At 40.9% G+C, this 26,035-nt stretch overlaps 1 protein-coding gene across 4 annotated transcripts in view; it reads left to right on the forward strand.

Annotated features, from left to right (window-relative positions):
• kif6 (kinesin family member 6) overlaps positions 1-26,035 on the forward strand; it is a 283,602-nt gene that overhangs the window by 238,563 nt on the left and 19,004 nt on the right. The window lies entirely within an intron of this gene.

A 26,035-nucleotide genomic window follows, 5' to 3' on the forward strand; every position in this document is an offset into this window, starting at 1 on the left:
CATGCCCTGGGCTAACTTTAAGGCCTCGATAACAATTCCAGCATCCCTTGGGCTGCCACTCCTAGAAGATCCATTCTTTACAAGCTGCTCAAGTCCCCCCTCTTCATCTTTATCCTGCAACATTAAACAGCAAATATGTCTTAAAACCTTTATAAATGTATACAGCTTGAATATTGAAATAATCCACACATTAAACTTTAAGAAAACTGGAAGATATGTGCAATGGAGTTCATCTGAGTTTGTGGCTAATTATGAATGTTTGAAATGTGCAGTAATATCGAAAACTGATATATATAGATACGGTAGGGATAGGAAGCGGGTAAGCGGGTTAAACTGGTTTAGCCGGTGGTTGCCGGTCGCGCATCGGCTAGGCATCACGTTGAAGGACAGCCAGTAGATCAGTGGTGCGATGACCTTCACAGCAACAGGAACTGGGTCTGTTTGTGTCATTGTCCTCGGTGCCGAGGACGAGACAGGGAGACAAAAACAGAGTTCTATTAGTGTAGGGGCCGTTCGCATGTAATGCAAGTGTCATACATTATAGTTGTTTAAGTCATCTCGGTTCCAGACAGGCTAACTATTGCGGCAATAGTGTATTACCCATATGAGGTGTGTGAGTGCTTTGTTCTAGACAAAATAACTACTGCGGGAAAAGTACATTTACTGGACATATTTTATGTGTATGCTTTGTTAAAGAAGAATGTCTTAAGTTTAGATTTAAATTGATCGACTGTGTCTGATACTCGAACATTATTTGGTAAATCATTCCAGAGCTTAGGGGCTAAGTAGGAAAAGGATCTACACTTTTGATATTCTAGGGATAATTAAGAGACCCGAATTTTGTGAGCGCAGTTTATGTGGTGGATTGTATTCTGATAGTAGTTCTTTAATATACGAGGGCGCTAGGCTTTTTAAGGCTTTGTAGGTAGTTAGTAATATTTTAAATTGTATGCGATATTTAACTGGTAGCCAATGTAAAGATGCCAGAATTGGACTAATGTGGTCATACTTTTTAGATCAAGTAAGCACTCTTGCGGCAGCGTTTTGAACCAGCTGTAGCTTGTTTACTTGATTTGCATGGCATCCCCCGAGTAACGAGTTACAATAGTCTATTCTAGAGGTCATAAAAGCATGGATAAGCTTTTCTGCATCTGATGCAGACAGCATATGGCGTATTTTTGAGATATTTCTAAGATGGAAGAATGCTGTGCGGCAGACGTTGGAGATATGACTATCGAAAGATAGATTGCTGTCGAACATTACGCCTAAATTCTTAACCGTGGAAGATGGCACCACCGTGCAGCCATCTATGGACAACTTGTAATCTGACATACTATGTTTGTAGCGATTTGGTTCAATAATAAGTATCTCAGTCTTATTGGAGTTTAGCATAAGAAAGTTATGTGCCATCCAGTCCCTAATATCACTAATGCAGTCTGTTAGCTTAGCAAACTGGTGAGTTTCGCTAGGATGTGACGAGATGTAAAGCTGGGTATCATCCGCATAGCAGTGAAAACTTATGTTATGTTTCCTGATAATGTCTCCTAGAGGTAACATATATAACGAGAATAGGATAGGACCTAGAACTGATCCCTGAAGTTACGTCCAAACCCAGTTCATATTAATCCTTATTGTAATTAACATTTACAAATTACAAACAAATTATACAAAGAAACACTGCTTATAGACTTACAAGACCAAAGATTGCCCGTTAAATTTACCCGAAATGAATTTTATCCACAGTTTAAACACTACATTGACGTCACAGCCAGTGGTGATTTTCAGCAAGACTGGCCGAGGTGAGGCCACCACTACCAGACTTGTTGTTTTAGAAGGTTTATTGTCCCATCCATATTTATTTTTCAATCTATTTTATTAAGATACAAGCAGAAACTACAGGAAATATGTACAAAAAAAAAATAAAAAATAAAATTTTCAGGACTAAATGTCTTCTTTTGGCATCATCAGTGTTTAGTGTGATCTCTCTTGGCACTAAACACATCTTGAGCGTTTTTCAGAAGAATGAAGTAAAAAGAGTAATTTCTTTAAAATTAGAAGTTAGGATAAAATTTTATTTAGGTTTAAGAGATCCAGCAATTTCCTACAATTGCTCAAGTGGAAGGGGGTTTACCCTAAAAATATGAATCATCAGTTTACAGTTTTTAACTCTTTTGCCGCCATTTACGAGATAACTCGTCAATTAAAAGAAAACACTTCCCTGCCAATGACGAGAATTTCTGGCTTTCCGCAATATTATTCCGCTTTCCGGAATTTATACAACCCGGAAGTAGCGCCTCACGTGAAAGAGAAAGAACTCTGTGTATGTTTTAAAGATCGTTCTGCATCTGATCTCTATCAAAAATGGAATTATCTCAGCTTTTTACTGAAAATTGGGTGTTTTTGAAGAAACCTACCCATATTTGAGATGTGATAAAAAGAGAATTAATGAAGGTAGGAGGATACGGTTTTTTTTGTTGTTGTTTGAAAGCAGAGGGTCAGTTCTTTCATTTGATATATTGTTTGTTTATATATTTAAAGAAGAACATTTTCTGGAAGGCATTAAACTTTTGTGAAAATCATGAAAAATGCTGGCGCTGGCTGGCAACTTTTTATAAAAAACGCTGGCGGCGAAAGAGTTAATGCTATATACATATTTCCTGTATTTTCTAAATGTATTCTATTACAGAGACTGAGAAACAATTATATATGATCACTATAACATTGCAAAAACAAGAAATCTAATTGTGGCATGGTGGCCTAAGATTTTTGCACAGTATATGTATATTATTTGTATGTATATGTATACACACAGCAAAAAAAAATACATTTTACTCAAGTTGACTGAAAGTGTTAAAGGAAAACCCCACTGTGTTTCAATATTTTACTATGTTCTTACCTCAACTTAGACAAATTAATACATATCCTATCTTTTTTCAATGCGTGCACTTAACTCATTCCCCGCCAGCCCTTTTTTTGAAAAGCTGGTCGCCAGCATTTTTGTGATTTTTTTAAAAAGTTTCACTAAATGCCTTCCAGGAAAATTTTCTTCTAAAAATATATAAACTTACAAATAAATCAAATTAAAGAACAGACCCTCTGCTTTCAAACAAACAATAAAAAAACTAACAAAATGGGAAAAACTTTTCATCCTGTCTATATTTTTATCTCTTAAAAATTTTAGCAAAAAGCTGAAATAATTGCATTTTTGTAAAGGAATTTTCTTAAAGATCAGATTCAGAATGATTATCAAAACATACACAGAGTTTAAAATTAGTAAATAATTTTTTTGCTTTCAGTTTATAAATTGGGTAAGTGCGCCATCTAGTAAATAATTGCGGTGTTACAGATTAACATAAAACGTCATCAGGAACATGTTTTTATGCAAATGTTGTCTCTTAATTGACAAGATAACTCGTCAATGGCGAGGAAAGAGTTCATCTTTGTACAGCACATCTTGAATGTGTTAGCATAGCCCCGTTCATTCCTTAGGATCCAAACAGGGATGAATTTAGAGGCCACCAAACATTTTTTATTATTACATTTAAAGATGTCAGAAGAGCACTTAGTTTGCAGCACTTCGACCTCGGTGTGCACTAACTCCTGACTACTCCCCCTCTCGCTAAAACTTCCGTCCACATTATTGCGCCCGAGGTCGAAGTGCTGCAAACTAAGTGCTATTCCACCATACAATATAGTTCTAATTTTCTATCCGCTTAAAAAAAGTTTTTTTTGTGCCACCATACTTAAGGGCCGTTTACATTATAACAATAAAGATAACGTTATTGATAAACATAACTATAATGATAACTATATTAGTGTCCACATTATAATGATAACTCTATGCTAATTCGCTCACGTGCGAGGCACTCGCCCAAATACTTGCCTTTAATGACATTAACTTTTATGGGATATTTTTTGTAATAAAACTGTTGCAATTGTTTACATGCCACTGAATATGTAAATATGCTGTTCTTGTTGCATTTACACAGCGGGTAACCAGCAGAGGTCCTCAACATGCTGCATTTCGTGTAAATCTAAACAGTGAATCTAGTTTGTGTAATCTAAGTTAATATCTTACCTTATGGCGTAGTCAGTGTGGTAGGAAAAAGCATTACGTAGTGAATTTCACAGCAACTGCATCAGCGCTGGATACCTGAGGTAAATTATGTTATAGAGCTCCGCATTGAGCCTTTCCACTGTCATTTCAATTGCGCATGCACTTAAGTTCGAATAGATTTGATTGGATGTCAATGATTTATCGTTCATCAGGTGGGGAAAAAGAAACGCTCAGAAAGTGATCACAATGATATCTTTTGCTGTATCTTTATCATTATAGTTATGGTGAGAACTCCGCTTTTGTCTTTAATATAAAACGATTTTCAAAACTATATTTTTTTATAGTTATCGTTATAATGTGAACGGCCCTTTACTTGTGTAACTACTCATGTAAGTTGAGGTAAGAACATAGTAAAGTTTTCCTTTAAATATGTAAATTACTGTCAGAGTAAATTTGTACACAGTGAGTGTTTATTTGTACATCCAACAGCAGTGTGTGCATAACCCCTCCACTGTTATCTTTTCCCACCAGTGTTAAAATGTACACCTCTATAAGATTACATACACACCAGAAATATTAATTACTAATTCAGTAATATTAATTATTAATGTTAATTAGGGGCCAAGCACACAGGTGCAGTTCCACACTCATCGTGAAATGCAGGTAGAAACATGATAGGCTATAAAGACCACACAAAGGTTTAAACCATGCAGAAAATACATAAATCATATTCTGTTTTTCATCAATTTCATCAAAATCTCATTTTAAGTATATGTCTATGCTTGTTGAATCTCACACTAAGGGCCCTATCTTGCACCCAGCGCAATTGACTTTGTCAGTGACGCATGTATCATTTCGTATTTTGCACCGGCGCACTGCAGGTTTTTCCCTCCACAGACGCACGTCGGCAAACTGGGGAATGAACTTGCGCTCCCTGGGCGGTTCAGCGCAAAAAAGGAAGCGTGTTCCGGCGCAAACCATCCCTGATGCTATTTTGCAGTTTCAAAAAACAATTGCGCTACTAACCAAAAGCCCCCAAGCCCTTTCAGCGGTGAGGGTGGACGCAGAGTAGTCAGATGTCTGCTGGGGTCATGTCCTGTGTAGAGACAGATCCACCTCCCGTTACACGGCGTGCCCGATTTATGCTGGCAAGCTTGGGATTCCCCCGTCTCCTGACATCATTGTAGCGCTTGGCGCTTGTCAAAACCATGGTTATTTTGTGGTAACCATGGTTTTACTACAGTAACCATGGTTTTTTGGTCTTAACTGTAGTAAAACCATGGTTAATTTTCGTAAGGGTTTCCTCTCACACCTGTTTATCCTATGCTGATTTGGGCGGGTTTCTCCCATCCCCATACAAAACAACTTCTCTGTCTTTGACTGCTCTAACAAGAATGTCGGTCTCCTCGGCTGTGAACCACTCCTGGCGTGCGCCTGGTAAATCCGTCATTATAATAGCAACCCGCCATGGAACTTGCGCCCTTGCGTTTAAAGGGAATGTTGGATAGCGTTCTGATTGGTTTATTTGACGTTACGCCCAAACCACACCTATGAATAATGAACCTACTTCAGACCAACCCCTTATTGATTTGCACCTGGCGCAAGACTTATTTCTCCCACCGGGAAAATAGCAACAGCGCCCAAGATCCGCCCACAAAGTCACTTGCGCTTTGCGCTTCACACTTGCATTACAGATCGTTAAAATAGGGCCCTCAGTCTGTTTCTGCAATATGAACATAACATAGGAACAAGAGTTTTCTGATTCCATTGATAAATCCAGGCAATAACCAATTTACAGTGTCGTTTGCTGGTGTTTGTTATAGTGATGTCCAGTTCGTGAACTAATCATTCGTTTGAACTGGTTCTTTTCAGTGAACGACTTGAATCAGTACACCTAATCGGACTGATTCGTTTAAAAAGTTTGTGTCTCGAGACAGCAATGATCCACAAGTTATTCACTTTCAGATGTGCTCGACAGATATTTTGATTCTAATTAAGAGAGAGTAATCCGTATCTAAACTCGTAGAAGCTCTCCCCAACAGTATCACTGACTGAACCGAGACATGGTGAATTTTGTTGATACTGAGCATGCGCAACAAGCATACTGGTATTCCAAAGTCACCGATAAAATGAATACCTGAATCAAGAACGGTTTCTATCGGACGCGTCCGACTTGATGAGCCTTTAATACTGAACATGTGTTACTGAAAAGCACGATTCAGCGACTCTCGAGTCAGGAACAGGGTGCTGCATTTATGGAGTCACCAGTTCACTGATTTGAGAACAGTTTCTATCAGACGCATCCAAAGAACTAATCAAAGAAGCTTGAGCCAAACAGTACGGACATCAGTGAGTTGCTGTGCTAATACTATAGCCTACATGAACTAAGATGATTGACAGACATAAAGTAAGTTTATTTAATTTTACCATAAAACTTACGCGAAATATGCATGGAACAGCTAATTATATTAAACACCGTTTTGACTAAAATGTATTTGTTAGGTGTGTGTGTGCAGATTATATTTTAAGTTGTTATGAGCTTGATCATGATTTCTGTTAAAAGTTTTTGAATGTGCTTTAGTTGGAATTTTTGATTTTTTTATGTATTTTACCCTCCCGGATGATAGAATTAGATGCGAATGACGTAAAGTACGTTAAAGAACTGGTGATCGGTTTTTTGAACCAGTTCTTTGAAACGAACTGTCCGAAAGAACTGATTCACAAAAAAGAGTCTTCCCATCACTAGTTTGTTAGTTCAGTTTGTTAGATCAGTCTGAATCTTAATCTAATGCTTCCCCTTTTAGTGTTTCCCTCAGGATTTTGAGAGACTATGGCTGTGATGACGTCACACGCTAACTAGCATATATGCCATCACCTGTATGCATTTGATCTCTTTGATCTGTCACATTATATTGCATTTTACAGTTTTTCTCGATTGCTAAAACACTATAACCAGGCTTTTGAACTAAAATGTCAAAACCATAACGCCATTTTTTAAGAAGCACAATAATTTTGGTGAACAATAAACATTACTCCCCTGCTTGAACACATGAGTCAAATTTGGTTAACTGTTACTTCAAAACTCTACACACAAATACCTACATTTCTCAGTGCTTACACCATGTGGTCATATGGAAAGCACTAGCATTCAATACTGTTCACTCAAGTCAGCACAGCATAGGCTCAGTTAGTATTACCAAGGTGGAAACACTAAGGGCCCTATTTTAACGATCTAAGCGAATTGTCTAAAGCGCACAGCGCAACGTCTAAATGGGCGTGTCCGAATCCACTTTTGCTAATTTAACGACGGGAAAAATCGTTTTTGCGCCGAGCGCATGGTCGAAAAGGGTAGGTCCTATTGTAATGGGAGTTTTTTAGGCGTAACGTGCAGTAAACCAATGAGAGTCACAGCTCTCATTCCCTTCAAAAGCAAGTTGCGCTGGCGCTATGTCTAATCCCTATTTAGATGACGGACTTTGTAAACTGAAAAACTAAGCGGAGGAAGAAGATCACCAGTTTAAGATTAATGTTAAATAATTGTGTTGTTTTTCCCTTATATTGAAATTGTTATTTTTTTATTAAAACCTTTAAAACCCGTTTTCTTTTAGTCATGGAAGTAAAAAGCACGCTTTTAATTGCTTTAAATGTATGGCTATCCAATATCATCATAAAATAATTTACAAGTATGTAAGATAAGGTTTGTACTCTAAAAATACTTTATTTGTAACAAACAGGAGATAAAGAAATTACAAACGGCTCTCCTCACGTTTCAGCACTTTGGACAGCGTTTTTTTAGCAAAGAGTTTTTTTAAGCATTACTTACAAATGTTTCTCATCTCGCCATATCCACAGGTACAGAGTCATCATATACAATAAATCCGTGAGGTAGCATTAAAAAAAAAACATTTAAAAACAGATGCATTTGTTTAAAGCAAAGCATTTATTTACTTATCAGGCTGCAGGTAAAGCAGCTCTTTGCGCCTTCTCATAATCAGTCCTCCTTTATAAATATGTCCAAGAGACTCAATAATAATCTCTTAAATTCAATCTTTTAATCTTTCATATTTAAAAGCATTTTTGTGCTGCTGCGCATTTATGTACTTTGTGATAAGCAAACCCGCGTTGTCCTCCCGTTTATAGGCGCATATTATTACTAATGCGCTCTTTAAATAACATAAAACATATTGCGCCATTGACTTTAGACTTTAGACCAGGTTTTTGTTGGTCAATGGCGTAGTCTATTTTAGTTGCCTCAAAATAGCAACGCGTCAACAATGCGCCTGAACACACCTCGTTTTTCAGCCCATGGGCGCAAAGGGGGCGCAAATGCATTTGCTATTTAAACAACGCGGCGCTAAACGTGAAAATTAGGGTGGAAACTAGCGAAAGACACTTGCGTCGTGCATTGCGCTGCATTGCGCCGGGTGTAAGATAGAGCCCTAAGAGTCAAAAATGAACACACATCAAGCAGATCCTTCAATAAATAGATAAAAGGGCCTGAATCAGTTCACTGAGCTTTGGAACAATGGATCCACAGAGAAATGAAGGAATAGGTCGAGGAGAAGGAGGAGGAAGAGGAGGAGGGAGAGGAGAGGCAGAAGAGGAGGGAAAGGAGGAGGACATGGTGAAGGAGGAAGAAGAGGACATGGTGAAAGAGAAGGAAGAGGACATGGTGAAGGAGTACAGTAGGAAGAGGAGGAGGACGTGGTGAAAGAGGAGGAAGAGGACATGGTGAAGGAGGAGGAAGAGGATAGGGATGTAGTGAAAGAGGACTAGGGAGATGTAGGGTAAGGTGACAAGCAGGCTCAGATGAAATTCGAGCCACTCTAGCTGACCATGTACTTGTCCATGGAATGACTATGAAGGAGGCTGAGCAACGAATTAAGGCTAATTTGAGTCGCTTCACTGTTGCTTCCATCTTCAGACCCTTGAGGGAGGATAAGAGATAGGTGTACTTACAGTAAGACTGCAGTAATTTTATAGTGCATACACTGTTGGACTACGCTACTGGAATAAAGAAATGCATCAAATTGCCTTCCATACAGATCGACATATTAGTAGATGAATGCCAGGGGTGGATCATGCAAGAGGATTTTACCCTCGCTGTTTGGCTGGGACCAATATAAACTGTGATGTGGATGAGATTCTCTGGCCTGACCCAGAACAAAGACGGGATGTTGAGGAGGAATAATAAAAAAAAATGTTTTACAGTTGTGCTGTGTATCACATGAATTAATAAAAATGTGCTAATGCATACACCGATTGTGTCTTTTTTGGTCATGTGAAAAAGGTTTTTGAGGGGGAGAACCACAAGCAACTTTTGGATATATTGTTTTGAATTTATTGCACCAGTGTGTAAGACTATGTTGTAGTGTGTGTGTGTTTTTGAAAGCTTGTGTGTGTTGTCTGAGGGAAAAGTTTGGTATTTAGTAAGAGTGAATGGTTTTGAGTGTAGAGCTTCATTTTGACCTGAAAATAGGATGTTTGGAGAATTGTGTGAGGGGTTATGATATTGTGTTTAATGTTTTGAGAATATGAGGCGTAGTTTTAAGAAATGTGTTTAAGCAACTGACAAAAACTGTAAGACAACTGAATGTTATTTTTATATATTATCTGTTCTGTTGTCAGACATAAAATGAGTAGACTATAAAATAGTGATTAAACACAACCCAGTAACAACTTAATTTTTTTTACAGAGTAAAATAAGACAATGAAAGTAAAAGTGACAAGCTTGTCAAGTATGCAACGCATACTCAAAATGTGACCTCTGCATTTAACCTTTCCTAGTGAATACACGCACTGTGAGTCATGAACACACACACACACACACCTGGAGCGGTGAGCAGCTATCCCAGCGCCTGGGGAGCAATTAGGGTAAGGTGCCTTGCTCAAGGGCACCACAGTCACTGGTCTGGCAGTCACAGTGCTGGCTGTAAGACTTGAACAGGCAACTCTCCGGTTTCAAGCCCGACTCTCTAACCACTAGGCTACAACTGCCAATGGGCACTATATCTTTTAATATGGGTCATGAGATATGAAAAATTGCTATTTTTAGAAAATTATGATCTTGGAGTCTATGGATTCCTTGGCTCATGACAAATCTGTCGATATCTATTATGCCGTTAATTACCAAACCACCAGTCCAATCTAAATGAAGTATCAGCGCAAAAATGGTAGGGAGCATCGGCTTGATGTCCAGAAGGTACCTGTAAGGTCTAAAGACAGTGGCACCTAAGGTTTAAAAACTATATAAAACAGCCTATAACTTCTGAATACTTTGTTTGATATTGCTTTTCTTTGTGAAATTGTATTCATGCCGATTGCAACGATATCTCATTTGTCCGTTTTTGACATTCTGTTCATGTCTTATTTCAAAGCATTTGTAAAGTAGTTTTTTTCCTACTCCTTTTGCAAAATTTGTCTATTTTTATTTCTTCACAGAGACTTTGGACCAATCCACACAGAAATGACCGAACAGATTTTTAATATTCTCTGCCCTTCCAGAGAAATACCTGTCCAAAGTTGACTGTCCCTGTGACATTGTCTCTGTCATATTAAATTAATATGACTGTATATAACGTGTTGTGCATATACACAATGTTCTTCTTGACTTCATTCTCACTTAAGCTATCTGATTGTTATAAAAATAATATTTCTGTTATGTAAGGTATGGCAGTACTGGCTCATATCTGATACTTGGATCACAGAGTAGCTGTTAAATATGGACAGTGTGGGGCTGGTATCTTGATGTTAACATCAAAGGGCCAGAGCCTGGTCTGTTTCTAGTAGGTTTATACATTTACATTTAGTCATTTAGAAGACACTTTTGTCCAAAGCGACTTACAAATGAAGTAAACAATAGAAGCAATTAGAGCAATACAAGAATAGAAATACACAAGTGTACTAGAACTTGTCTCATCACAGTCTAACACAGTGGGCCCTATCTTGCACCCAGCGCAATTGACTTTGTCAGTGACGCATGTATCATTTCGTATTTTGCACTGGCGCACAGCGGGTTTTTCCCTCCACAGACGCACGTCGGCAAACTAGGGAATGAACTTGCGCTCCCTGGGCGGTTCAGCGCAAAAAAGTAGGCGTGCTCCGGCGCAAACCATCTCTTATGCTATTTTGCAGTTTCAAAAAACAATTGCGCTACTAACCAAAAAAAAAACTAGTCTATAGTCAGTGGCGCGTTGCGCGTGGTTCATTATGCTATTTTAAGGGCGCATGCTTGACCATAATGTATAGCGCGCACAACGTGCATTGCTTATCTAATCTACACAGATGCAACAGTTATTTTTGCAAATCATAAATTGTTACAATAAAAAATATAAGATAAGGGAAATCATAAAATCATAAATTGTTACAATAAAAAATATTAATACATGAGATAAGGGAAATCATTTTGGTGAGCATTGTGGTGATAGTTTTTATTTATTTTGTGTGGCAGCGTTAAACAATTATCATGCAAATAACGATTAAAATATTTTCATAAGTTTGTTTTGTGGCTGTATTACGTTTATTTTATCTAAATAATAATTAAAATGTTTTTTATAAGAAACCTTCATGTATGTGAACTTGATTTGTAAGTGTACTTTGGGGTTGGACCTTGCTTGCGTATTTTGTGTCCGATTTCAAAGCCCCCAAACCCCTTCAGCTGTGAGGGTGGACGCAGCGATGTCCTCCTGTGTGCCCGGCGTGCCCGATTTATGCTGGCAAGCTTGGGATCCCCCGGTCTCCTGACATCATTGTAGTGCTTGGCGCAGCTGATGAGACAATTGCGGCTATTTCCTCTCACGCCTGTTTAACCGACGCTGATTTGGGCGGGTTTCTCCCATCCCCATACAAAACAACTTCTCTGTCTTTGACTGCTCTTCCAAGAACGTCGGTCTCCTCGGCTGTGAACCGCTCCTGGCGTGCGCCTGTCAAATCCGTCATAATAATAGCAACCCGCCATGGAACTTGCGCCCTTGCATTTAAAGGGAATGTTGGATAGCGTTCTGATTGGTTTATTTGACGTTACGCCCAAACCACACCTATGAATAATGAACCTACTTCAGACCAACCCCTTATTGATTTGCGCCCGGCGCAAGACTTATTTCTCCCGCCGGGAAAATAGCAACAGCGCCCAAGATCCGCCCACAAAGTCACTTGCACTTTGCGCTTCGGACTTGCGTTTCAGAATGTTAAAATAGGGCCCAGTGTGTCTAATTTTCCTAATATTGTAGAGGATGAATCTACAAGAGCAGGTGTTGCTGGCAACATGCTCTGAGAAGCTAAGCTGATCATCAATGACCACTCCCAGGTTTCTGTGTAGTGGTCGAAGAACCTAGCTGAATGGAAAGGTTTTGATTAGTGCTGGGCTATGTGAGCAATTAATTTTTTTCTGTATCAGTCGATATCGATAATTATGATAAAGGAAAAATCTTTATTCCTCTCCTGAATAAAAGTTGTAAAAAACAGATATATAGTTAATTATGCATAAAAAATAGTTAATTATTGTGTTAAACTACTTTTTATTCAGAACATGACAAATACTTTCCAAACAAGTGATCAGTTGAGGTAGAAGACTATGCTCATCTTGTTTTACTTTTCAGGTATCTGTACTGAATATAAATATATTAGTTATGAAATCGTCTGTCAACAATCTATGATTTAGCATAAGCAATAAATACAAATAAACTGCACCCTATATAAATTAAATGTACAGCTGCAAAAGTTGTTCAGTTAAGAGTGATTTTCATTTTTGGGGTGTAATCAATCAATTTCTGACACAGAAAGCTGTGGCTGCTGTCACTTTAAGACAAGACAGATTGTTTCAATATTCTGATAAACATCCAGCTGTTTATGTTTACCTAAACAAGTTTAACTGACACTGTGAATGTAAGTTAGAAGAAGAATGTAAGGAAGTGCCAGCGCAGCATTATGCATAGTGCGTAAACATTATCGTTCACTTATCGAACTGTCATTTTCGTTTCATCTGGTAAATTTATATTGAGAAAATTATCATTATCAAATTATCACCCAGCACTAGTTGTGATGAATCTTAGGGCCATACAATATGACAAGCAGCTCTGTCATTGCAAGGTTCAGCTGGAGATGGTGATCCTTCATCCAAAATGAGATGTCCCTCAGGCATGCTGAGATGCAGGTAGAAACTGTAGGATCTTCGTGACAAGTGGAGTTGTGAGTCATCTGCATAGCAGTGGTAGGAAAAGCCATGTTTCCAAATAATAGAACCCAGGGATGTCATGTATATTGAAAAGAGCAGTGGTCCAAGCACTGAGCCTTGAGGTACCCCAGTATTAAGAAGGGAGGGAGATAGCATACGTAGGTTGCGCCAGAACGTGACCAGTGAGGGATTGTGTGCAGTGTCCGGGGGAGTTAGATCGAGATCAAGAGTGAGGAGGAAGTGGTCAGATGTGGTGCAGCACGGTGAGCAGGGTGTGATGAGTCTAATAGCAGCGTGTGTAGATGGGATCTAAAAGATTACCAGACCTATGTGTTGGCAAGGTGGGGACTTACTTCAGGTCAAATGACACAGTCAAGGTGTTGAAGTCGGCTGCATGTGATTTCCTAAGGTGGGTGTTGAAGTCAACAAGTACTAGTAATGGAGTACCATCCTCTGGGAAAAAAGACAGAAGTACATCCAAGAAATGTCTAAGCTGACCTGGGGGGCAATATATAACTAGAAAATGGATTTTAGTAGGGTGGATGATATTAACAGCATGCGACTCAAGAGCTGCTGTCACAACGGTGTGAGCTCTTGGAATTTCTAATAATTTGAAATGAGTAGACGGTTCCTCCACCCCTCCCTGTAATGTGAGGACTGTGGGAGAAAGTGTAATTGTTAGAGAGGGCAGCTGGAGTGGAAGTGTCCTCTAGTTTGATCCAGGTCTCAGTATGTGCTAGAACAGAAAGACCAGAATGTGAAGCAATAGCTGTAATGAAATCTTACAGCAGATTGGTAGTTTTATAAGCCAATGGGAGAAGTAAGACAGTCGTGGCTGGTGCAGAGATTATTAGCATTGCATCACCATCGACATGATACAACTGATTTAGGGGTTGTAGTAACAGTAGGAATTGAAAACACATAGTCAAAAGTGTAGAAAAGGAAATGTACAAGAGAGTAAAAAAATTATAATAGTGTAACAGATGGCTCGGAGTCAGATCGAGGCCATTGGGCATCTGGATCGTAGCAGCTCTAAAATTGTGAGTTTAGATAACCCTTTCTCCTGATAACACAATTACCCAGATCTCTATCACCTATCAAGGTTTTAAAATTGGAAACAATTAAAACAAATGCAGTATTCAAAGGAGGTTCAAAGGAATTCCACCAGAGAAACCTGAGAGCCGATCGAATGACAATCGCCAGAGACACAGCAGGGGGGGGGGCACAGACTATATGTCTCTGATGAAACCACATTTAAAGATCACAATGAGCTGTTTAAATGTATATATATTTTATATCCCTTTACTGCATGATGGTGTATATGTGATGTAACTGTGTGTTAACACTTTAGTTAGGTTTTGTTCACTGTAGCATGGTTCATATCTTAGGTATGAACTTATTATTCAACGTGATCTTAAACCCATGTCTTGTCTAGTATCAAATTAATCTACTTTTTATTTCCTAATCATTGCTATGTATCATATTACCATAAGCCGCATCAATTTCATTTAATATTGATTTGAAGAGTTATGGAAACAAACTGTTATCATTATGCAACTATGCAAATGTGATGTCTGAAAGAACAAAGGCTTGTTCCCCGCGCGATCGAACACTTCGCACATTGGTCAATCACCTAAAATGGGCTGGGCGCGTGAATGATCGCCCAAGCCATCATTGCTCAGTCACTCAGTTACTCAGGTAACGCGTCAGCTCTGTTTGGAAACTCGCTGAGACTCACCCAGAGTCCCTCGGATTCATCATCTTTTCTCTGAGCCCTGTCTTTTCGGGTCAGTCTTTCCTGGCTTGCACTTTGCACTTCGAGTTCGGACAATCTATACGGAGCAATCCGCCATACGAAAACACCTAACAGACTTTATCATCTTACGAACACACCTGGATTCTCTCTTCAACAAAGCCTCACATCTTTTAAACGTGGTGTTGATATATTTGTCATTATGAAATGAAACTAAACACACACACCGAACTTTTACAATTATGTTATTGATAATGTTACCACGGACATCCATGTTTTTTTTACAAGTTCCTCAGGTTTTTTGCGAGCAGAGGAGTCGTAGACTCGTAGCTGCATGCGTGATCTGAGTTGCTTGGTTGCATTAGTATTAGCGCTTGGAACTGGGAGATTTTGACCAAGTGATTCAAGTGACTCAAGTGACTCGCACAACCCGGATCATATTAGTGAGTGACTCAGATTAACCCGAATCCTTAAAAAGATCCGGGTTGACCATCACTACAAAGAGCCAAATGCAAGTATGAACTTGTTCTACTCACTGAAAATTATAAAAATTAAGGCGCACCTTAGAGATTTTCCGATGGTTTGTGCAGATGTTAAGCAATAGTGCTATTGTTAATCTTTTACTCTCTCTCTAGCTTTTTCAATTTTTTCTTTCTCATCTATGTTTTATGTTATTGTATGTGTGTATGTTAAGTCAGTCGTTATGTGTACTTCCTTTTATAGTTAATAAACTGGTTTTGCATTTTCACAATTGAATTGTTTCTGTGTTCAATGCTCATGAAATTAAAGTCACTATTTCTGCCTTTTGATCCAGCTACACGCTGCGAGTAGCACTTTATATCAGTGAGAAGGTTAATTTTAAAGGCCATGAAATTAACATTTCTTAGACATTAATATACGATTATGGATATATGTCTTCGGTGGACGAACATATTAATTAATTGTTATTATTAATTCTGCTACGCCAGGTAAAACCTGATGAACTTGTATAGTTAATTACAGTTAATTATACATAATATTCCCTTTTGAGCTAAAATCTAAGATTCCCTTGGGAATCCCCGTAGTGTTTCAGTCGGAGGTTCATAGTGTTTTAAATAACGTTATTCCCCTCCTCCGGCTGAATCGCTACATATAATGGTGGAGAATGCGCGGGCAGATTTAAACATTATTTTCTGAGCAAACCAGTTACAAGTCAAATGTGTTTTGCATTGTGTGAATGAAAAAAGAACTATCAGCTATAACTGATTTCGTTCTTTATTGGTATGAATGAAAATGTATTTTCCTGTATCATTTTCAGGATGTAACAGACTCGCGCCCCTGTTATGTATAGTTAACTGCAGTTTTTAAAGTAATCGTATTAAAAACCCTATGATACGCTGCATTACCGTCTGATTCCGCCTAATAAAGAGTAGAATTCCTTTATTTAGAGCGAAGCGGTGGTCGAGTGAATACTCCCATCTGATAATGCCTTTTTGTTAAATCTCCAGGAAATTATTACAATTAGAGAAGCTGTCTATTTGTATGTTTCCATTTTTATTCACGTACGTGGATTTTTAAATTGGTAAGCACCGAGGGTAAGACTTTTCAATTTTAAAGGTGATGAAAACTTGATCAAATATTTATAGTCACAACGTATGATAAAGCACGTTGGACACTTGTTTATTGTGTGTCCCGGTAAGCCAAAAGAGGCACCGGCCGAACACGAGCGAATTACATCTGTCGTCTTAGCAATGCAGCGGCCGCCGATGTAATTATTGTATAGAAGCGAACCTTTGTCAGTTTAAAGCGTACTACCTAGTTCTAACACTAGATGTCAGTCTTGAGTGTCTAACACTTCTTCTTCTCCATTACTTTACGCCTGACTTCCGCTTTCTTTGTTTGTTGGGCAAAATATCGCCATCTGGTGGGAAAAAAGCTCGTTTGGTCCTCTCATAAACTCTTTTGGGAGTGTATGACAGGAGTCAAACTTGGATTTTTGACCTTACTTCGATAACTAGGTTATTCTACTACTATGTAGTTTTATTTCCTACATAATATTGAATGTTATGGTCTTAAATTATGAATAATAATTAATATTGCTGTGGCTTTATTAATTTATTATTCATTTATTACATTTTTATTTTTTATTTTGATTTATTATTTTTTATTTTATTTGATTTCATTTTTGCTGTTCTCTCTAGCTCCTTACTCTCCTGTTCTCTTTTCTATTGTAGAGATTGTATTTTAATTAACTTCAAATTTAAATTTAATGCAGTTTGATTTATTTTAAAGTTTAATTGAATCAATTCTTTACTGTGAATATAATTCAGCCCCATAAGTCCCTCAGTGAATTCATTTATGTTTTTAAACTGGTGCAATAGGATAAGCCCCTGTGCAACTCTTTAAAGCTAACACTTGATAGATGAATCAGAGGCTTCGCCAGCGGTGAGTTCTACAAGAGACCGGTCCCGCTGAACTGACTTGAGTGTGTACAGTCGGGGTCCTGCGGTAGCTCCCTCCTTTAGCACCTTAGGCAGCAAGACGCAGTGCAACCTCTGCCACCGGGCACTCCAATCGCTAACCGTGCCAGCTGACACACAAAAGCCCTAGCGGCAGTGCCAGTTGGTGGGTGACACCTTTGAGTGTGGCCCGGCGGTGTGAAGGGCGTGACTGTTGAGTGGTCGAGGTGGGGAGGGCAGAAGGCCCAGTACTCTTGGCTGCGTGCTCAGGGAAGCGCCTTGTCTCTGTGTTCCACCCTGGGTTGTTTTAAATAGTCAACAAGTGTTGGTGTAAAAGAGATGCACTTTTCTCCCCTCTGTAGCCACTAGAGGCACCAGATCCCTATCAGGTTGGGTCTAGCCCAGCCAATCTAGCTAAGCCACTCCCCTAACTCGTATGACTCCATAGAGCCCTCTCCCTGTAAGGCCCTGTCATCAAATTCATTCTCCCAGCCTTATGACTTCATCTGTTGGCTGTCTCAATTCCCATTTTCAGTTTATTTTATTATTTTTATTTTTTTTTTTTTTTTTTATTTTATTGTTTTCTTTCCTCTCTTTTCCCTTTTCTGTTTCACTTCATTTCCAGCAACCTATCTTCCTCATCCTTTATTAGGGCCCGAGCACACCAGGGTGTGAGGACCCTATTGTTTTTGCTCCGTTTATTATTATTATTATTTTTCTTCTTCTTCTTCTTCTTCTTCTTCTTCTTCTTCTTCTTCTCCGAAATGGATCGCATTTTTGAGGGCCTAAACATACCCGAAAACTCATGAAAATTTGCACACGCGTCAGAAGTGGCGAAAATTTACATGTAGTATAGGCGTCAGAAGTGGGCGTGTAAAAATGGCTCGATAGCGCCACCTGCAAAATTTCAAGAGAACAGCCCCCCCACTACGAAAAACGTACAGATACGAAATTTGGTAGGATCATCTATCACTCCAAGACCTACAAAAAAGTCTCTTGGAGCGAACCTCTAAACCCCACAGGAAGTCGGCCATTTTGAATTTTCTCTGTCATTTTTGGATATTTCCAAGCGTCGTACTTTAACGAACTCCTCCTAGAGATTTACTCTGATCATCATCATATTTGGTCAGTATCATCTAAAGGCCTTTGCGATGCTAAATTGCGGAGCTTTTGACTTTTCGTTGGAGGGCGTGTCCTTGGCGGCCTGGGAAAGTTTGATGTTTCGCCATGAAACAGGAAGCTGATGTAATTCAGGCATACGTTGTCCGATCTGCCCCTGACTTCACACGTTTGATAAGGGTCCAGGCCTGAACACATCAACATGGCATAATTCAGTAACACTCATAGCGCCACCTAGAGGCAGCAGGAAATACCATGTTTTATGCTGTGTCTTACTGCTCTTAGAGATTTAAACATATCAACATCATATTTCACCAGTGTAATCTCAAGACCTTGTGTGATGATAAAGAGCAACGGCCTTGACTTTTCATTAAAGGGCGTGTCCGTGGCAGCCTCGCAAAGTATCGCTAAATGAATCGCATTTTTGACAGGCTAAACAAGCTCAAAAAGTCATAAAACGTTGCACACACGTCAGAAGTGGCAAAAATTTACACGTGGCATAGGCGCCAGAAGTGGGCGTGTAGAAATGGCTCAATAGCGCCACCTGCAAAATTTCAAGAGAACAGCCCCCCCACTACGAAAAACCTACAGATACGAAATTTGGTAGGGTCATCTATCACCCCAAGACCTACCAAAAAGTCTCTTGGAGCGAAGCTCTAAACCCCACAGGAAGTCGTCCATTTTGAATTTTTGCTGTAATTTATGTGCAAATTTTGTCATTTCCAGGCTTCGTACTTTAACGAACTGCTCCTAGAGATTTTAATAGATCGTCATCATATTTGGTCAATCTCATCTAAAGGCCTTTGCGATGTTAAATTGCGGAGCTTTTGACTTTTCGTTGGAGGGTGTGTCCGTGGCGACCTGCCAAATATCAGCGTTTTCGCCATGAAACAGGACGTTTTTATAACTAAGGCATACAATGTCCAATCTGCCCCACGCTTCACATGTTTGATAAGGGTCTTGGCCTGAACACATTTCAATGCCAATATTCAGCTTCAGTCCTAGCGCCACCTAAAGGTAGCAGGAAATGCCTTGTTTTACACTGTGATTTACTGTTCTCAGAGATTTAATCAAATCATTATCATATCAGGTGAGACTGATCTTAAGCCCTTTGCGATGAAAAATTACGAAGATCTTGACTTTTCGTTAAAGGGCGTGTCCGTGACGGCCTGGCAAAGAGTGATGTTTTGCCATGAAACAGGAATCGGTTGCAATTCAGGCATACATTATCCGATCTGCCCTATACTTCACACTTTTGATAAGGGTCCCGGCCTGAACACATTAATATAACAACAATCAGTTACAGTCACAGCGCCACCTGCTGCACACAGGCGGTGTGGCACATCAGTTTCCCTTTGAATATCCACCTATATTTGCCCACTATAATTAAGATCCCCCTGGTTAACTGCTTTACTAATAGCATAGGGTAGCGGTGCACATGCGTGCGAGGGCCCTTCCATCGCTGCTTGCAGCTTTAATTTTATTTTGTTTTATTTTATTTTTATCATTATAATTAATTAATTTTAATTATTTTGATTCACTTTATTTTGGGCTGAAAGAGCAAAACTGCACAAACCATTAGGAGAATTCATTAGTAATACGCTCGATTAACCAAATGTCCAAGGCGACCTATAGGTTTTAACAAATCGACAAATTACAAAAATTTTTCCCTTATTTCCCCACACTGATTATCTGTGCCGCCGGAGAAAAGCCCTGATAATAAGCTCATAGCACATATATATATATATTTTTTTTTTTGCCGTAGCTCGCTGAACTGTGCGAACTCGCATTGGCTCTTTGTGTTTTCACTTCTATCAGTGCGTCAACATGTCCAGATCACCAAGCCCTGTCAACCACTGGGACCAGCTAGAGGCCTGGCTCAGCGCTGTGACATCTGAACTCCTGCCCAACCTCGCCAACGAACTGCAACACCTGGAAAGAGAGCAGCTCAACGGCACCCTGGACAAGTTCATAGCCCACGACTCAACGAGGAGCTACAGTTACAAGGAAACAGCCAATATCACAGGTGCCAACGCTCACAACCTCATCATCCAGCTAAAACTAGGCGAAAGGAACATCGCCCAACTGGAACAGGATGCAGCAGCTCTACAGCTCCAAGCAGCAGAGGCACGGAGGAATCAGGAGGATGCGCAGAATCGTCTAAATCAGCTGACACAGGGAGTAGAGGATCAACAACCATCAACAGAGGAGGAGCACTGAAGGCTAAAGGACAAGATTGGACAACTCCAAGAGGCCTTGTCAAAACTCCGCACAGACACAGAGCACAAGGAGCAACAGGAAAAGACAGCCAGAGAAGAGCCGTCTGGAAAGCTCCAGCAGGCTGAACATCTTCTGGTGAGAGCAAAGGCAGAACTGAAGGAACTTGATGCCAAGCTGAAGGCCTGTGAGAATCACCTGCGAGCGGCTCAAGATGAAGGTCGAGCTCTGGCTCAGCAAGGAGACTAGGCTAGGGACGACCTTGACTCTGCCCAAAGAGAACTCATTTATGCATATAAACTGCAAGCTGAACAAGTAAGGGAAAAAGCAACCTTTCCATTTCATTCAACCAGTAAGCCTGCACCCCCCCACCAAAGCTTTTCTGTTGAAAAGGGGGGCGAGAGCCCACTGTTAAAGACATCAGCCAGCATCCTAGAACCTCTCACTACCACAGAGGGGTGGGGACAGACAAATTTCCCGAGGTCACCTGCAGACATGCCCGGCGTGGCACCCAAAGACCTCGACAAGCTGGCTAGAAATATCCCAACATTTACCCCAGACCCTGCAGGTGGCCATGACATCCACGGTTAACTGCAGGACATTGACTTTTATGTGCAAACACTGCCAAATGTAACCACAAGAAACAAACTGTATCTGCTACGGATTACTTCCAGTCGTGAGGTGAGGAGTTTCCTTGACCGGCAGCCAGAAAATGGCAAGATGGATTACGGGCAGCTGCAAAAGGCTTTAATAGAAGAGTTTTCGGATCCAGAGTCAGAACAAGGACTTGTTACAGCAATGGACCTCAAACAGAGCCGAAACGAAACTCCACAGGCCTACTACAACAGACTCAGGTGAGCTTACTTTGGCTCACGGAATGAGCCAGGAATGGAGGAGGACTTTAACTTCAGGACCCTTTTCCTGCGAAATCTTCATTTCACAGTAAGCCAACACTTAGGGGTTATGGCCTGCCCTCGCACGATGACACCCAGGCAGCTGCGGGACTTGGCCCATAAAGCTTATGGTAAACAAAGAGCGGCCTCTGAAAAGACTGTTAAAAACCCTGTCATTCTCCCTGTCTCTGAACTGTACCCTGAACTACCACTGGAGGGCGCACGAGAGCCACAGTGAAATACCTTTCAACAGAAGGCCAAGAGAGTCAAGAGAATTTACAGCCGGCCAGGAATGGTACGGCCATGAGGGGGCTCGTCCCAAGCACCAAATGGGACGCACCGAGAGGTCATGGAGCCGGCCAAACTCATCAGACAACCAGAAGGGTGGCGGCTCGTGGGAACCTGGCTGACTACCTAGAGGTAACCGTCCTGCACCTGGCAGATCAAATAATGTAAACAGTTCGAACAGCCAACAAAGAGACCAGTCTCGATACCCGTTGAGCAAGGTTAAGTCTGAGCTACCCCAGAAACAGAGTGACAAAGACCCGTCTGAATCAGCAGAGGTCCTGAGAGTATTGAAGGAGTTAATCCAAAAAAGGCCCCACAAGGAGGACCACAAAGACAAACCCGACTCCTTATTCATCCCACAAACCAAAGACTTTGGCATACAAACAATATCTCAAACACCAACCAACCAAAGCCTGCAAGTACCAGAGAGTGCTGTGTTGAGTGTCTCCTTCCCTACAGAGTCACAAGAAACCAGCCTTAACTGCCTTCCCATTAATACAACAGCCCCAGTACCAAGCCTCCTGGGAAACCTGATTGAAAGAGGAGTAGTCAAAAAGCTATATCTATCCATCACCTTGGAAAATGAGGTTGAACTAGAAGCCCTTGTCGACACCGGAGCTGACCTAACGCTGATGTCATCCCAGCTTTTCACCAGACTCCAGAACAGAGCTAAGGCCCAAAATCTAGCCCTTAAACCCCAAAGGTGTATGCTGAATGTGCAGTCTTACAGCCAGACTGAAGTTCAACTGCAACAGGTGATTCCCATCCACCTGACAATCGGTCCTATGAGCATCATACACCCTGTGTACATCTCACCATTGGACTCATACCCTCTCCTCATTGGCAAAGACCTGCTAGACCACTTTGAACCTTTAATGGACTTTAAACAGTTAAAAATTTGGGCTCAAGTGCGAGAACCTTTACCCTTTCAATTAGTGATCGACCGATATATCGGCCGGCCGATACATCGGGCCGATTTTAGCAGGTTTTAGGTGTATCGCCATCGGCCGATTCGCGGCTTGCGTTCGCCGATAGCTTTTCCCCGGCATTAATTACAGACAGGCGCCCACAGGCAGCTCTGTGTTCCTGGAGGCTGCCTGCAGCCCGTGCATTGCCCCTCCCCCCACTAGCAGAGCGGAGCGCTCCAAGCCTGCTCTGGTAAGTTTTAAACTTCAGAGCATCTTTTAACTGTTTGACTGAAATATTGCCATATACTTTGAAAGTGTAAGCACGTTGCTCTATATGTGAGTGCAATCATAGCTAAGAAAGTTTGGTGGTCATAATGGAAAACGTGAATGCCTATAAAACTGCTTGCCATTGTATTTAGGGAGCTTCAAATAGCCTTTAGGCTAACCGTATGCATACGGCAGCTGTTACGAACACTGGTCATAGGATTAAATAATGCTGACGTTGTTCCGTGATTTCGTGGTATTTATAGGAGTTTTATTCAGCGACCACCAGTCTGACGTTTGGACGCGACGCGTGCTCATAATGCCGCAAGCGAACGCAGGTCATAAGCCAAACAGCTGATCATAGCTGGACATGCTGGGTTTTTAATTTTCATTTCCATAAATATATGTAGTAGTAAAAGGCTAAAAATTAATATCCATTGCTGATAGTTTCTCGTCATTGTGGAGAGCGCAGTTCATGGTTGAATACGTTTATGGTTGTTAACGCGGAGTTTCGCGGAATTTTCGTCAGCGGAAAAAATAAGAAATTCGACCCAAAGCACTTAGTTCCAAACAGTTCCCACATTACTTTTATGTGACCGGAGAAGTGTTTTTTGTAAGTTTTGTCAACATTTCTGTTCACTGGGAGCGCAAAGATACATGCACTCTCTCATCCATGTCTCACTGCACCTCTCCCACGTGCACGCGCTCTACTATCTGACCGAAGTCCGTACACAAATCCTCATGTATTTATTCAGTTTTATGCGTTTTAAGCGAGCTGAGGCAAACTAACTATCCCTCGCATTTATTATAGGGCAAGAGGGTGTGTGAGAATTCTTTTTAAGTTGTTTTTTGATCAGTATTGCTGTTTACATTTTCCTTGTCTTCTTATTAAAGACATTTGCTCTACAAGAGATTAAGTGAACTAGAACTTAGACCTAAGCATTAAATAGGTTGTAAATAGTTGGTTACTTTCATGGATAAAGTAAAGTGTTCCCCTTGTTATGCTGCTTGGTTGCTGCTACTGTGTGCAATGGTGTAATTATTATTGTATTATGTATTTTAAGCAGCACTGAATTTTCTTACTTGTTCTACCTCACCTGTTTTTACTATTTGTTAAATATAGTTCAATAAATGTTCCTTTTTTAAATTAAGAGCTGTAACATTTGGTTTTATCATTGTGTCAAAAGCTGATGGAAAAAGATCGGCATCGGCACAAAAAATCCATATCGGTCGATCCCTACTTTCAATCAGCCAGATCATCTGAGGTAAACTGCCAGGTCACACAGGTCATGGACGACCCCCCAGCCAGCTGCGGGAATGCCGTCTCAGACCGAAACTCCAAAAGTTCACTGCTCTGCACTCTGCATCCAGCCAAAGATTCAGAGCCATACGGCCCTCATGTCACACCAGGTATTCAGCTGAATGACACAATGTCAACAAACACCATACTTGCTATCAGTCTCACACTGTTTAATGCACTCACCGAAAAGACACCCGATATTCCATTTGCTGCCAAGCTTACCCGATTCCCATTGAACTCTGACCTGTCAACCATGGTGATTGCCAAGGGCATCTGTGCGCTGAACCTGAAATGGAACAGCCGGTGTTTAACCCACTACTTCCTGGTTCTCCAAGACCCTCCACACGATGTCTACATTGGAGCAGACACCCTGGTTCGTCTCAAAGCCCATGTCGACACAATCAATGAAGTGATATGGGCCCCATTGACCTCACAACCCCCTGGGGGCCCTATCAAGCGTGAGAACCTCCAATCAGGCCAGACCATACCAGAGGTCTGCACCATGGTGAGTGAACAAGAGACTGTAATTCCTGCTTTCACCAAAGGGGTCACTGTTCGTCTCAACATACGACGTGACCAAACCCTCAACCACACATTGGGTTTCTTCCAGCCTTCAACTGAATGCATTGAACTTGGACTTTCATTAGAAGCCACACCCCTTGTTGAAGTGACATCTCGTGCAGTATACATCCTGTTTAACAACTGCACGGCTACAGACATCAGAATTCCTAGAGCCTTTCGGCTAGGATGGCTAATCAGCCAGAACTTTCATGATTTTGAGCTCACAGTGCCAGTCATAGGTCCCATCCCACCATCACTGATACCAGATGGCAGTACGGATAGCACCGTGCTTACATCACCATTCAAGCTTATCGCCATCACCTCTGTCATGCCGGAAGATAAAGAACAGGTGTGCAGGACGGAAATATCTGAACACCACATCTCAGTATGCACATTCACTGCCAGCCCTGACACAGATCAGGAAACCGCCTTTGAAACTGTCAGCTGCACAAACGACATTTCACCAGAGGAGCCATACCCAGGATTTGAGGCACAAGTTCAACAAAATGTAAAAGATGCAGATGCCATGCAGGATGATGCCGATCGTCAGAAACGACAAGCCTCTAACATCGCTATCCAAGCTATGTTAAACCACCTCTCAGACCCCTCCACCTACCCTATCACAAACTCTGACCTGTCTGCTGCTCCAAACCTCAAACAGCTCAACGATACCAAGCACCTGCTGCGTATACAACACGACATCCTCTGGTATGTCCCTGATGACCGCACTACACCTACGCTTGTGGTTCCTCAGGGCCAGAGGGGGGTCCTACTGATGTATGTGCATGACACAGCATGTGCCGGACACCACGGCAGAAAAGCCACGTATGAAACACTGAAACAGGTGGCATACTGGCCTGGAATGCAGCAGGATGTAGCAGAATACATCAAGGGATGTCTGGTTTGCTGCCAGTTCCAACCGGCTAACCCAAACCACGGATCACCACTGCAAAAAAGAGGTGTCAACTTCCCATGGTCAGACCTCCAGATAGACTGGGTTGGACCATTACCCAGGTCAACGAGGGGCAACAAATACTGTCTCACGGTCATCTGCCAATTCACAAA

This window comes from Misgurnus anguillicaudatus, chromosome 7, assembly GCF_027580225.2.
Source record: "Misgurnus anguillicaudatus chromosome 7, ASM2758022v2, whole genome shotgun sequence".
NCBI classification, from domain to species: Eukaryota; Metazoa; Chordata; class Actinopteri; order Cypriniformes; family Cobitidae; genus Misgurnus; species Misgurnus anguillicaudatus.